This window comes from Amphiprion ocellaris, chromosome 18 (genome assembly GCF_022539595.1).
Source record: "Amphiprion ocellaris isolate individual 3 ecotype Okinawa chromosome 18, ASM2253959v1, whole genome shotgun sequence".
NCBI lineage: Eukaryota > Metazoa > Chordata > Actinopteri > Pomacentridae > Amphiprion > Amphiprion ocellaris.
Window position 1 is genome coordinate 26,312,455 of NC_072783.1, and position 12,594 is coordinate 26,325,048.

General features: G+C 37.2%; 1 long non-coding RNA gene across 2 annotated transcripts; it reads left to right on the forward strand.

Annotated features, from left to right (window-relative positions):
• The first annotated feature begins 1,466 nt into the window (after positions 1-1,466).
• Positions 1,467-8,543, forward strand: LOC129347344 (uncharacterized). Of its 2 annotated transcripts, XR_008599401.1 has the most exons (4): positions 1,467-1,592; positions 2,492-2,592; positions 3,305-5,473; positions 5,575-8,543. It is a non-coding gene; the product is annotated as an uncharacterized LOC129347344 (long non-coding RNA). The 2 variants fall into 2 exon arrangements; XR_008599400.1 differs by lacking the exon at positions 5,575-8,543 and having other exon boundaries at positions 3,305-5,533.
• The last annotated feature ends 4,051 nt before the right edge of the window (positions 8,544-12,594 follow it).

The following is a 12,594-nucleotide window of genomic DNA, read 5'->3' on the forward strand; positions in this document are numbered from 1 at the left end:
GCGCTGGGACTATGAGTGTATTTCGGCCTATGTATCTGGTGAAGGCTGGATTCTAATCACTCATGTAAAGATTCAGGCAGATTGGAGCATGTACAGGCCAATTACACAGCATTTGCTGTTTCATGGTGAATTGTCGAAATTCCGACAGCCGCCATTTCCACACCATCAGAGTTTTATGGAGCATTTTGATAACTTCTGATCACCCATGCCTGGTGTACATCCTGGCCAATTTTCAGCTCTCTCAGGGTTAACCTGTTTGACTTTATAGCTATTAAAAATGTCGAAAAATGACCCAAAATCGTTGAAAATATGACACATAATTCAAAATGACTGACTTCCTGTTGAATTTTGAGCATGGATATCAATTACATTTTTGTGCATTTTGACGAGTTGCATATGGTTGTCAAATTTCACAAGTCTAGGTGACACGTACTGGCTGTAGTAAATGTTTGAAATTTTTCAGGTGGCGCCATGGAGCAATTTTGCCACAGACGTGTAATTCCCATAAAATATCAAATTTGTCGCTTGTCCTGATGTCTGCCTCCGAAGTTTTCCCAATAAGCACAAGAAGATAAGAAGAGTGGGAGTTGATGAAATCCTTGTAAACCTCCTTATGAACTGGGTTATAATTGAGTACCTTTATTAAATCCACAGAAATGAGCTTAATTGAAATGTGATGGGAGCTTCAGGCTGGTGTTTGGCCCATTATTACTGTACAACACTTCAGCTTCCTCCAGTCTGCTAACTTTTCATCACAGTTCCAACTAGGTGGCAGTAACTCGCACATCACGGTTCACGATTGAAAGCTGTTCCTCAGGCAGAGTGAAGTCAGAGATCCGTCTCTCTTCACTGAGTTATTACTGTAATACTTTGTCTGCAGAATGAAAGAGATAGTTCACACTTTGGTGCTCATTTTTAAACTAAAATAACTTGTTTGTTGTGCTGCCAGCTTACAAAGTTTACTTCAGCTTGATTATTTGTTGCATCGGTGGAGATTCTGAACCAAAGACTGCTCAGTGGCTGTTGTTTCTGATATTTACTGATCAGATCGCAGCTGATTGTCCTCAGAGTCACCATGATTACATTTACAGAACGAGCTGATCTGGAAGACTGAATAATTCAAAAAAATAGACCAAATGACAAAAAAGAAAGAATCAGTTGTCCGTGAATCCGTGTATATTTTGGCAATTGGATTTTCCGTTCTCAAATGAGTGGTTATTTGAATACAAAAAATAAAATTGAAATACAGGGCGTTTTTCCTTTTCATGATCAAAAAGGGATACACGAAATTTTAAAAATGCTTTGATTTTCATTTTATATTTAGAATAACAAAAAAATAAAATCAATAAGAGACAGAAACGAAAAAGAGTCCGTTTTTTAATTTTCCGAGACCGGAAGTGGTCATCAGCACGTGTGTAGCCAAACGACAACAAGATTCTCAGAGGGCGGAGCCACAGAGCAGTGATTGGTCAGACCATAGACAGATACAGAAGACAGCTCGCTAGCGGATCTAGTCTGCTATGTATATCTATGGTCGGCACGTCTGGTAACGTCTCTGGCTGCTGTTGACCTTATTTTTGGAGTAAAACACGGTAAGAAGATAAATACTTCTAACCAGTAGCGTTGTTTTGTTGTACGTTAAGTCAGCGACTTGTGAAGAGTTGTGTTTTGCCGTGTTTGAGCAGTTGGTCCGGACGCGTTAGCTAGCTAAGCGGCTAAGTTAGCTAGCGGGCTAATTAGCACAGGTGGCTAACTTACCGCTGAACACCTGTGTTAGTTGCTGCAGCAGCTGTACGTCATTATTAGAATGAACTTCTCAACCTGTGTATCTCTGCTGTGTATTTTAGCTTTTAAAAACGTTATTTTACTTTAAGGTTAACTGAAACCCGTTCAGCAACACTGAAGTTTAACTTTCAGCTGGTTTGAATAAAACTGCGCTTAACATTGCGCAACATTACCTCTCTGAATCTCCATAATTTCATTAAATTCCTTCACTCTTCCACTGCTCAAGTTTAATCCAGTATATAAAGTGACATTAATAGTGGATAAACTAACAACCAGCCATTGTATTTATTTATTATTGCATGTATTTGTAGTTAAAAATGAGATGAAACATCCTACTTTTGGATCTAGATGTCCTTGTGAAGCACTTGTGAATCGCCTTGTTGTTGAAATGTGCTATATAAATAAACTAACTTTAACTTTAGAACTGCACAAGCCGTTCATTTTCAGTATAATTTGCGATACCTGTTATCTCTGACTGAGGCTTTAGTTTTTGTTGAGCTGATTTACACGTAGAAACTTTGTTCAGGAAAATTTCTCAGTAGCTCAGAGGACAGGCTGCTTTTTACACAACCTTGTAAGAGAATGTCTGTCAATGCTTTCAGCAGAATTTAGGAACACAACACTTCCTAAACAGATATTTTGAGACTGTGAGGTTGAACGTTTGAGAGTATATCAGTGTGTTTGTTTGTGGTCTTTCTGTTTCTAGGTGGAAGCTGAATTAGTGAGGATGACTCCTGCTCCTGTCATCTCTAAGCTCCTCACACATCTTTACCTGCACATGAGGAAAATCACTCCTGTAGAATGCAGGTATGTTTGTCATTATTATAAAAAGATGTTGCCTGGTGACCTGTCAGAAACCCATTATACAGAGTCAGCCAAAATAATGTTTACACACATCAGGAAAAGAAAAACTTGCATAAATATTTCAATACCAAATTTATTCAGACATCACGAGATTAATAAAAGTTATCTTTGGCCTCTACAATTACAAGAGGTGCTCAAAGTGGTGGCCACTGGCTTCCAGACATTTCTGTTGTGTTGTAGACATCACTTGTTGATGCTCCATTCATGAGGGTAGCGCCATCTGTTGGGAAAACATCGTACAACAGGACACAGAGTTATCCTGATTTGATCAAACTTAGAAAGAGGAATCTATATGTATAGAAGTACTTATACAAATGAAATATTTATAAAAGTTTTTATTTTCCTGATGTGTGTATACATTATTTTGGCTGACTCTGTGAACTTAATGAGAACAAAACTGTCATTTGTTTGTTGCTCTGAAAGCTTGTTTAGTGAAAACCAGCTGGTGTTCTGCTTTGAAACAAACTGCTGTTGAGGTCTGTGTTTTTAGGTTTAACCCCACAGTTCCTGAATGAATTGATAGTTTGTTTTGTAACCGATAGTTACTGATGTCAATTTTTAATAAAGTTCATGCTAATTTTATAAAATGATGAAAGTGAATAAATTGTATTTCTGTGATCTGTGTTTGATTTCTGTCTTTTCTCCTGTCATCCAGATGTTCAGAGGGAGATGATGCCACATCTGGTCCAGCTGATGGAAGGTCTTGAAGTTCTCTGACTGGCCTGGACTGAAGATGGTCCTCTCACTGGATTTAAGGTTCAGATGCTCAGTAACAAACTCCACCAATGTGCCAACAGGGAAGCTTTAGGTTTATTAAATGTTGCTATGAAGGTTTCGCTGTTTTTCTTTGTGAATGCAATGTGCTCCAACTGAAACTTGAATTAGAACTTAGAAGTAAATCCTTCCATCTGAAAGGATTTAGTTGCATTAATAACCTCATAACATTCCAATTTTTCTTCCAGTCTTGGTTGGAAATAGAATCTCTGTATTGATTCAGGTAAAAACTGAACTTCATAGCATGTTGAAGCAAAACAACCAGAGGAAAACTGTGATGGTGTTGGATTGTCAGACCATAATGTTGCAGCTCAAAGCAGCTTTTCTAGCTCAGTTCATTCTGACATTCAGCTATGAATCAACACAGCAGATGGTGATCCATGCTGTGGAAATCTCACATCTCCTGATTTAATGGAGCTGCTTTGCACTTTTTACACGGTTTACTCACCAACACTTTATTTAATAAAAGTCCCATCTAGTTTTTATGAGGAATGTGAGGTTTTAATTTCTCTGTGAATAACTGCAGTCTAATGCAACAGCTGGAGTTGTAACATCTGTCCTGATATTGATCATGAAGTATTGATCAGAATACTTATGGTCAGCAGTCATCCCTGAAGTTTTACATTAAAAGCTTTACTTGTGTTGTGAACTTTGGTAAGAAGCAGAAACTTCAGCGTTGCCATGGATACATGAGTGTTAAATTCTGTCCATGTTTCCATTTTGGGAAATTCAGTCCAGCAGATGAGTTTGTTTTTACTTCCAGCTACCATTCAGTCTGAGATATTAAGAATAAATAAATGGGCATAATGTGGAAATGAACAGATTTTATTTTTATTTATTCCTACAGGTGATGCAGTTAAAGTTCCAGAATGTGGAGGAATTTAGTCTCACGATGACAGACAATAAATATTATCTGAAAGTCGGGTTATTGTTTATCAGTACAATACAAAAAGATTCATGTTAGAAATATTCCAGTTAAGACTCTAGAATATCATGATTTATGTAACTTTACCTCAGTAATATCAATGTTCAGGTTAAGATTGTGCAGTGATATTTATTATGTAAGTTTAGCTGATTAAAGTTTATGACTCTGCACTACAATGTTATTTATTTAAATTTACATCATTATTATATTTAGGGTCAGACCCTACAGTATTGAGATTAAGAGATCAAATATTCTATAAAATGTAAATACACTGAACTCATTTGGATATATTTAAGTGAGACTCTACAATATTATTTGACACAAATCTGTAAATCAAAATTTTAATCATTTTTACGCCAAACATTTACTGGACTGATTTAAATATTAAAATCACTCTTTTCTAATCCTCTGCTGTACGTTCAAACCTGAGGCCTTAAATAGAAACACACAAGTATCTGTTTGAAGGAACTTCTGCAGAGTCCTGGTTCCAGAACATGATGATAGAATTATAGACAAACTTTAACAAAAGCTGCCTGAGAGTTTACAGGTTTTTATGTTAGATTTCCTCAGTAATTTAATGACAGTTATCAGCAAAAATCAAGTGTTCATTTGATGAACTTCATTTCCTAAAACATCCAGAATTGGAGCTCATATCTTTGACAGCTGTAAAGTTTCTGCTCCTTCAAAGTTCACAACACAATGAATTAATTCCTAAAACACTCTCAATGCTGGAGAGTGTTTGATGCTGAAGCAGTGACCAGTTTTTCTGTTTCTTCTCTGGAGATGCACAATGAGGGACGTCTGCAGAGACTGAGAAAGAGTCTCACCACATCCTGACATGAGGAAAAAGACTTTATTGAAGACTACAATGAGAAAAACTATCAGACAGCAGACGGCTGCATTCAAGGTGAGCTCTGAACATTTGATCTGGAACAGGAATTCAATCACGGCAGCATGAGCTTCATTTCAGTCTGTAGCTGCTGAATTCATGGATGAATCATCTGGCACTAGAGAAGACCATCAAACATCCACGTCAGCTGATGGAGGTCCAAGAGTCTCACCCAACAAACAACCTACAGAGTGAAGACCTCAAATCTGATTGGACGGCCTCCTATTCAGCCACATGTGTGAACAAATGCCTCTAAGTTGATTCATTTTCTAAAATAAATCTAGTTTGAGTCCTAATCTATGCCTGTGTGTTTGCTTCTTTACACCGCTGTTAACAGTTTAGGCTGTTAGATTGTTCCAGATAAGACAAGTACAAGATTCTTCAGAGCCGTTCTACCACGAGCCTGACAGGAAGAACTCCAACAGCTACTGAATGTTCCTGTGGTTCCCTCAAGGCTACAGGAGGAGCCCTACGAGGACGAGCCGGTCCACCTGATGGTGGCCAGTCGCTGCTGTTCAAAGCCAACACCGACTACGTGGACTTCTACTGGACCACACGGAGGCCTTCAAACCGGACCAACAAGTTCAGCGACTCCCCGACTCGTGGGTCTGAGGACGTCGCCGAGCCTCGGCCCAGCCGGCCTCCTGTCTGTGGATGTTTGAGTGCTGAGAGGTTTATGGATCCATGTGAATGTTCTGTGTTGAAACAGCAGCTTTGGACTCAGTAACGCCGGGAAAAACCAAGAGCTCCTTTATTTGTGACTTCCACTAAAAAAACTGATGAAAATAAGTTTGCCAGGGTTCTGACTGATAACAGATTATTAAATAATGAAAATAATTGTTTAAAGATTCCTTTAAACGATCCTTTTAGGTCTACATTTCCTTTACACTGACTTCTTGGTATATGTACAAGTATTTTGGGTGGAATATACCATTAAGCCCAATGTTCAAGGGTTCTTCTGGGAATATACCATTAAATGAAACCTTTTAGGTAAATGTTCCAGGATGTTGGGTAGAATATACCATCAGATCAACCTTTTAGGTCTACATTGGAAGATTTTAGAGTAGAATATTACTCCAAACCATCCTTTAGGTCTACATTTAAGGTGGAATACTCCTTTACACCAAGATTTTTTTGGTCTACATTGAAGGATTTCAGGTGGAATATTCCTTTGAACTTTTTAAATTTATGTTCAAAGATGTTGGATGGAATATACCATCAGACCAACCTCCAAGGTCTACAGTAGTGAATTTTAGGTGGAATATACCATTAAACTCACCTTTTAGGTCGACATTGGAGGATTTTAGGATGGTATATTCTTCCAAACCAACTTCTCAGGTCTACATTTCAGGTGGAATATTCCTCCATACTAACTTTTTTGGTCTACATTGAAGGATTTTTTCTAAACCACCCTTTCGGGTCTTGTAGGTGGAATACATCCTGAAACCAACCTTTTAGGTCAACATTCAAAGATTTAAGGTGGAATATTCCTTTAAACCAACCTAAATTTCATGTTTTGATCATTATCAAGTGAGAAACCTCAATCCAGACTCCTCATAATGACATTTGAGATTTATGCTGCTGTTATTTGTTTAGTCCAGACTAAATGACAGAAGTCCACAACTGTAATTTTATTTCAGGACTCGGTTATTAAATGTCAAAACAATCCATGTGACTCTAAAAACTCAACAACTTGACAAACTCTAAGATTAAACTCTCCACAAGGATACAAAACAAGTTGAACTTCTACATGAGAGCTTTAATTATTCTTCATCTACTTCCTGAAAAGTTTGGTCAATAAAAAAGACAAAAACTAATATTTTCAGCTGAAGTAAAGACAGACTTTGTGATTTTTCTGCTCACATGTTGTGTTGTTTTAAACTTACTCTTTCAAATAAATAGCCGCCTAGCCTGGAAACCAGCGTTTGTCCTGTTTTTGTGTTGCTCCTCGGCGACCCTAGACAGCCGGGTCAGAATGTTTTTTGAGCAACACACCATACTATGACGTTTTTACAATGATGGTTCTACTATGGAACCAGTTTGACATGTTCAGGCGTCCTTTGTGTAAAAACTCAGAGATTTCAGGTATCAGAAGGTGGTTTTCAACTTTCTTTATTAACTTTCTGCTTCAACTTTAAACTAAATTTCCTTGACTAACCCAGCCCTCTGGACTTCCAGGAAGCTGTGTTCCTATTGGCTGTCCAGGTGGCTGCTTGGTGTTATCAGGAACACCTGAGCAGCTCAGTGTCTTCCTGCTTTATTTAGCTGCAGACAAACATTTCCTCTGCTTCTCTTCACCACTAACCGGGTTTGGTTCCGTTGCTTTAGTTTGTTTTTTAGGCGTTGGCTTGCAGCTTCCAGCAGTAAAATCGTTTTTAATGTGTTTCTTGGTGTGTTTTAGGGCTTTGTACTGGATAGTTGTCTTGGTAAAGGTGGTTCTTTAGCCACAGTTAGCACATGGTGCTAATGTGTGCAGTGATTAGTGGATTTGGTGCAGCTGAGTTGTGTCTTTATCTTGGCTGTAGTGAGTCTTCAGAGGTTTTTGGTCAGACACATTCTGTATTCTTGTTTGTGAACCAGCGTTGGTTGTCCAGAAGGTAAGAGTTTCTGTCCTGATTCTCTGTTCTCAGAGGTTCTCTGGTAGGCTGCAGGAGACTTTAGCGTTTGGGTTGTGCTAGTTTGGTTTTTGTATGGTTTCATTTGGACGACTATCTTGAGGCCCCTCCATGTGGTTTAGTGAGGTTTTCTGGAGCAGTTCTACAAAGCAACCTGCAGCAGAAGAGACTTTGAGTGTTTTTCGGAAGTTCTGGAGACCAGACTTTAGAGCAGCAGAAACATTTGTCAGCAGTTTGAGCAGGAGAAGGTGAGCTTCAGAGTAGAAATGAGGCAGAAACCTTCTTGACTCGTGTGGTGAGGTCCTGTACCAAGAGTTTGAGCAGGTTGTGAAGAGTCTGTAGTTCTTTGGTCTGAAAGCACAAGAAGAGTCGACTCATTAAAGCAGAAAACAGGAGATATTGTTGGTTCTTCTGTTGCTCTGCAGTTTCCTTAGACTGAATATCAAGTTTCTATTTTAAATGATTTCCCATGTGAGCCCAAGAAGACTTCAATAAACTCCCTCCATCCCCTGGACACAACATATTTTATTGCCATGTTAAGTCTTTTTTTTTTTTTTTTTTTTTTTTTTTTAATAAATGTTTTTGAGTTTTAATCATAGTTTTAGCATAGTTTTTTCTCTTTGCTTGTTTAGTTTTGTTGTTTGTGAGAAAGGTGCTAAACAAATAAAGTTGAATTGATAAACTGAATAATTGACTAATGATTGTGACAACAGAAGTATTTTCATTGTGATTTAAGGGTTTGTTTCATTTTTAAGGTTGGGGTTAAAATCTTGACAGGAAAAAAAGATTAAAGAAATAAACTAAATTAAAAAAGCAATTAAATCAAAGGAAAAAACATTTAATACAATAAAACATTTAAAAAGAAAATTAAACATTAAATATAATTAAATTATATTAAACAGACAAAATATTTAATTAGATAATTAAACAGAAGATACAAAACATGTAATTATGACAAAAGTTTTCTTAAACAAAAATATTAAACATTAAATATGAAATACTTTAGATAATGAAACATTTAAAACATACAATTAAACAAGAAGAATATTAAACATTTAAAAAATACAAAACATTTCATTAGACTATTAAACCTTTAAAAAGACAGTTAATTAAAAAATTTAATGTTTAATTAGAAACAAATCTTAAAGACAATAAAAATTTAAATAGGAATTAAACAGAAAATAAAATTAAGCATTTAAAAAGAAAATTAAACATTAAAAGGTGGTAAAACATTTAAAAAGAAAAACCTTAAAGATTTAATCAAAAAAATTAAACACTGGGAAAGAAAAGGAAATTTTTCAAACAAGCTGATAAAACATTTGAAAAAAACAAACATTAAAAAGACAAAACATTTGGAAATCATATCAGACATTAGAAAAGAATAAAAGGTGAGAAAACAGCAAAACTAAACATTCAAGAAGAATCAAACTAAGGACAAAACATTTGAAAAGACACCAGTTAGACTTTAGAAGATCAAATTAAACAGAAGAGACAATAAAACAATCAAAAAGAGCAAAAAGAGATAAAGGTCTTGATGCGTTTTCTAGTCTGAAATGAAAACATCAAGTTGTTTCTTCAAACATTTCCTCTTTCTATGTTCTTGGTTTGATTGTGGACAGATTTACTAAGAACTCATTTCAGAAAACTGCTTTCCAGATAAAGTCTACTAGTAGTTGAAGGCATCGATCAAACTAATGTTACCTTCTGATCTCCACAAACTTTACTGTTCAGTGAAGAGAATCAAAGTTTGTTGAGGATTTCTAAAAAACCCACAGGTGAAGGTCTGAAAATAACTCAGATGGATGATCTAAATGTGAAATCAAGACTAATCATCAGAAGTTTTAAGGCTTCTGTTAACCAGACAGTTCAAACTAACAGAGAAGTACTGAGAAAGTTTTAAAACTTCAGTCCTCAGACTGTCTAAAGGTTCAAACTAACAGAGAAGTACTGAGAAACCTTTAAAACTTCAGTCCTCAGACTGTCTAAAGGTTCAAACTAACAGAGAAGTACTGAGAAACCTTTAAAACTTCAGTCCTCAGACTGTCTGAAGGTTCAAACTAACAGAGAACTACTCAAGAGCTTAGAAGATATCAGTCCTTGGACTGTCTGAAAGTTAAATCTAACAGAGAACTACTGTGGGACTTCGAAAATTTCAGCCCTCAGACTGTGTGAAAGCTCAGGTCCTGAGGACTCGGGAGGTGTGGAGGCTTTGGAAAGTCTTGGAACTGAGGGTTCCACCCTCCAGCACAAAGGCAAAAGTCCAGCCTCCTGAGAAAAACGGTCGAGTCGAGACTCGAGTTAAAAAAAAACTCGAAAACGAAAAAAAATAGATGATAAATGCGCAAAAAAAAGAAGAATTTGTATCTGAGCGAATAGCTCAGGGGGATAAGAGGAGAGACTACAGAGCGGAGGGTCGCAGGTTCAAGACCCACCAGCGGCAGTTTTCTTTCTTTGTCTTTGTCAGGATATTGAGAAAATTTAAGAAGTGTCTGGTCTTGAACCAGCGACCTGCAGCTCCATAGGCAAATCCTTAACTCACTGAGCTACAGATCAGATAAAAAGAAATAAATTCGTCCTCCCTTTGGCATTGTAGTTTCTGTGTGACCACATGGGTGGAGCCAAGGCGGAGTCTGGGTGGAGTCAGGGCGGAGAGTAGGGGGGGGGGGGGGGGGGGGGGGGGGGGGGGGGGCCCCCCCCCCCCCCCCCCCCTACTCTCCGCCCTGACTCCCCCCACAGCCCACCACACCTTCCCCCGCCCGACGAGTTTTTCGAGTCTCCACGAGTTCTTCGAGTCTCCACAGGTTTTCCCGAGTTTCTGGAGTTTCCACCAGGTCGGAGGCAGAACAAGTTGTCATGAAGAGGTGTTGAAGTCGGCCAGGATGGACTGACTTTTTACAGCGACTAGAAGGAAGACCACTAGAAGAGCAGGTCTTTAACCACCATCCATAAAATCCATGGAGTCGCTCCAGAGAAATGAAGGGAGGTCAACTTTTATCAACCTCCATCCAGATGTTCAACTTGATATCTTTACTTTGATATTTTTAGCACCACAAACCTTTAGTATCACACTTTATTATCATTTATTCGGACTTTAATGGAATCCATAAGCAGATTTAGTTTTTGTTGAGAAACTTTATTCTTGTCGTCGTGGGACTGCAGTATTTAAAACTGTTCCTTCTATTTTACCTCATGTTTATTAGTTTTAGTGGAGAAAATTATTTTGATTGTCCATTAATCTCTTAAAAACCAAATTATAAATTGGATTAGTCAAGAGGTTTAATTTTCTTACTATAAAAATAAAGCGTCTTGAGACAATTTGACCTGTAATTGGCAAAATATAAATAAAATTGAATTAAAATTTTATGTATCTTGTAATGTTGGAGTAATTCAGCCATATATGTTGGAAAACACATTTTCTTTGTCCATTAATCTGTTGATTGTTTTCTCCAATAATTCATTTCTTGTTTTGGTTTATAAAATGTCAAACCCAAATATATTCAGTTTACTGTCATAAAAACCAAAAAGATTTACATTCATGATGCAGGAATCAGGCAGTTTTTCACTTTTTATCTGAGTTTAGTCAGAAAGATAGTTGATAATGTGTGAATTGTTGCAGCTTGTGAGCCGTAAAAGGTTTTAATCTTTGGGGCCGAGTGTCAAAAAACATTTAGAAACCAACATCAACAAAACACTCAACAAAGATTTGAACATCATTAAAGGGAAATCCAACTTTTGCATGACAATGTCGAATTAAAGGACATTTATTTCCAACGTAAATGTGTGATATTCATCCTCTGGAGCTTTCTCTTCACATCGTCTTCCACCTGGACTGGTTTGGTCTGGAGCATGTGCAACAAACATTTGAAAAACTGCACTTTAACATCAATGAATGACACTGAAGTTTAATCTCTACATAAATGAGACTGAGTCTGGATGTGCTGCTCTGTCATTAACTCCTAAGTTTAGAGAAAGAACAAAAGAGGACAGTTCAGATAAGACTTGAGAATGAGCTTATTCTGAACAAACATCTCAGACTTTCTGAGCTTCAGCACCTCTAGCAATATATTTTAACAACAAGCAACTCAAGAGATCCAGAAGTTGGAGAGAGTTAGCTTTAGCTGAGCCAAAGAACATGTGGGACGCTAACCTAGCAAACATTTCAGACTTTTCTCTGTGAATTCTGAGAAATAATTTACTATTTAATGACAGAGCTACACATCTTAACTCAGTCTCACTAAAACAGCATCTAATTCAGTGTCATCCATCCATATTAAAGTGCAGTTACCCAAAATGTTTGTTCCATGAGCTCCAACAAAACCTGTCCAGGTAGAAGGTCACTTTGACAAACAGGAAGTGGAAGATTCCAAGCAGATTTATAGAAGGGGGAACCGGACTGTACTAAGTGTGGTCGAGTATAGAGGGGTGTTTTGTGGGTTTTTAAGGCTGATAATGATTATTAGTGAGACATTTGGAGTAGATATTCATTTGCAGTAAATAAAAGTATTTAAAATCTTGGAGTTAAACTTAGAAGAACACAAACTCTAACAGAAAACTTTGTTGATACGTTTTTGTTTTGTTTACAGGTGTTAAGTTAAAGGAGTTTTATTCGTGACGTATAACCAATCAAATCACTCCAGAAGACAGAGCGATCACAGGTAGATAAAGGTTCAGAGCCAAAGTAGCGCCATTTTTAAATTGATTTATTACCGTAAATCAGTAAAAAATAAAATACTGATAATCAG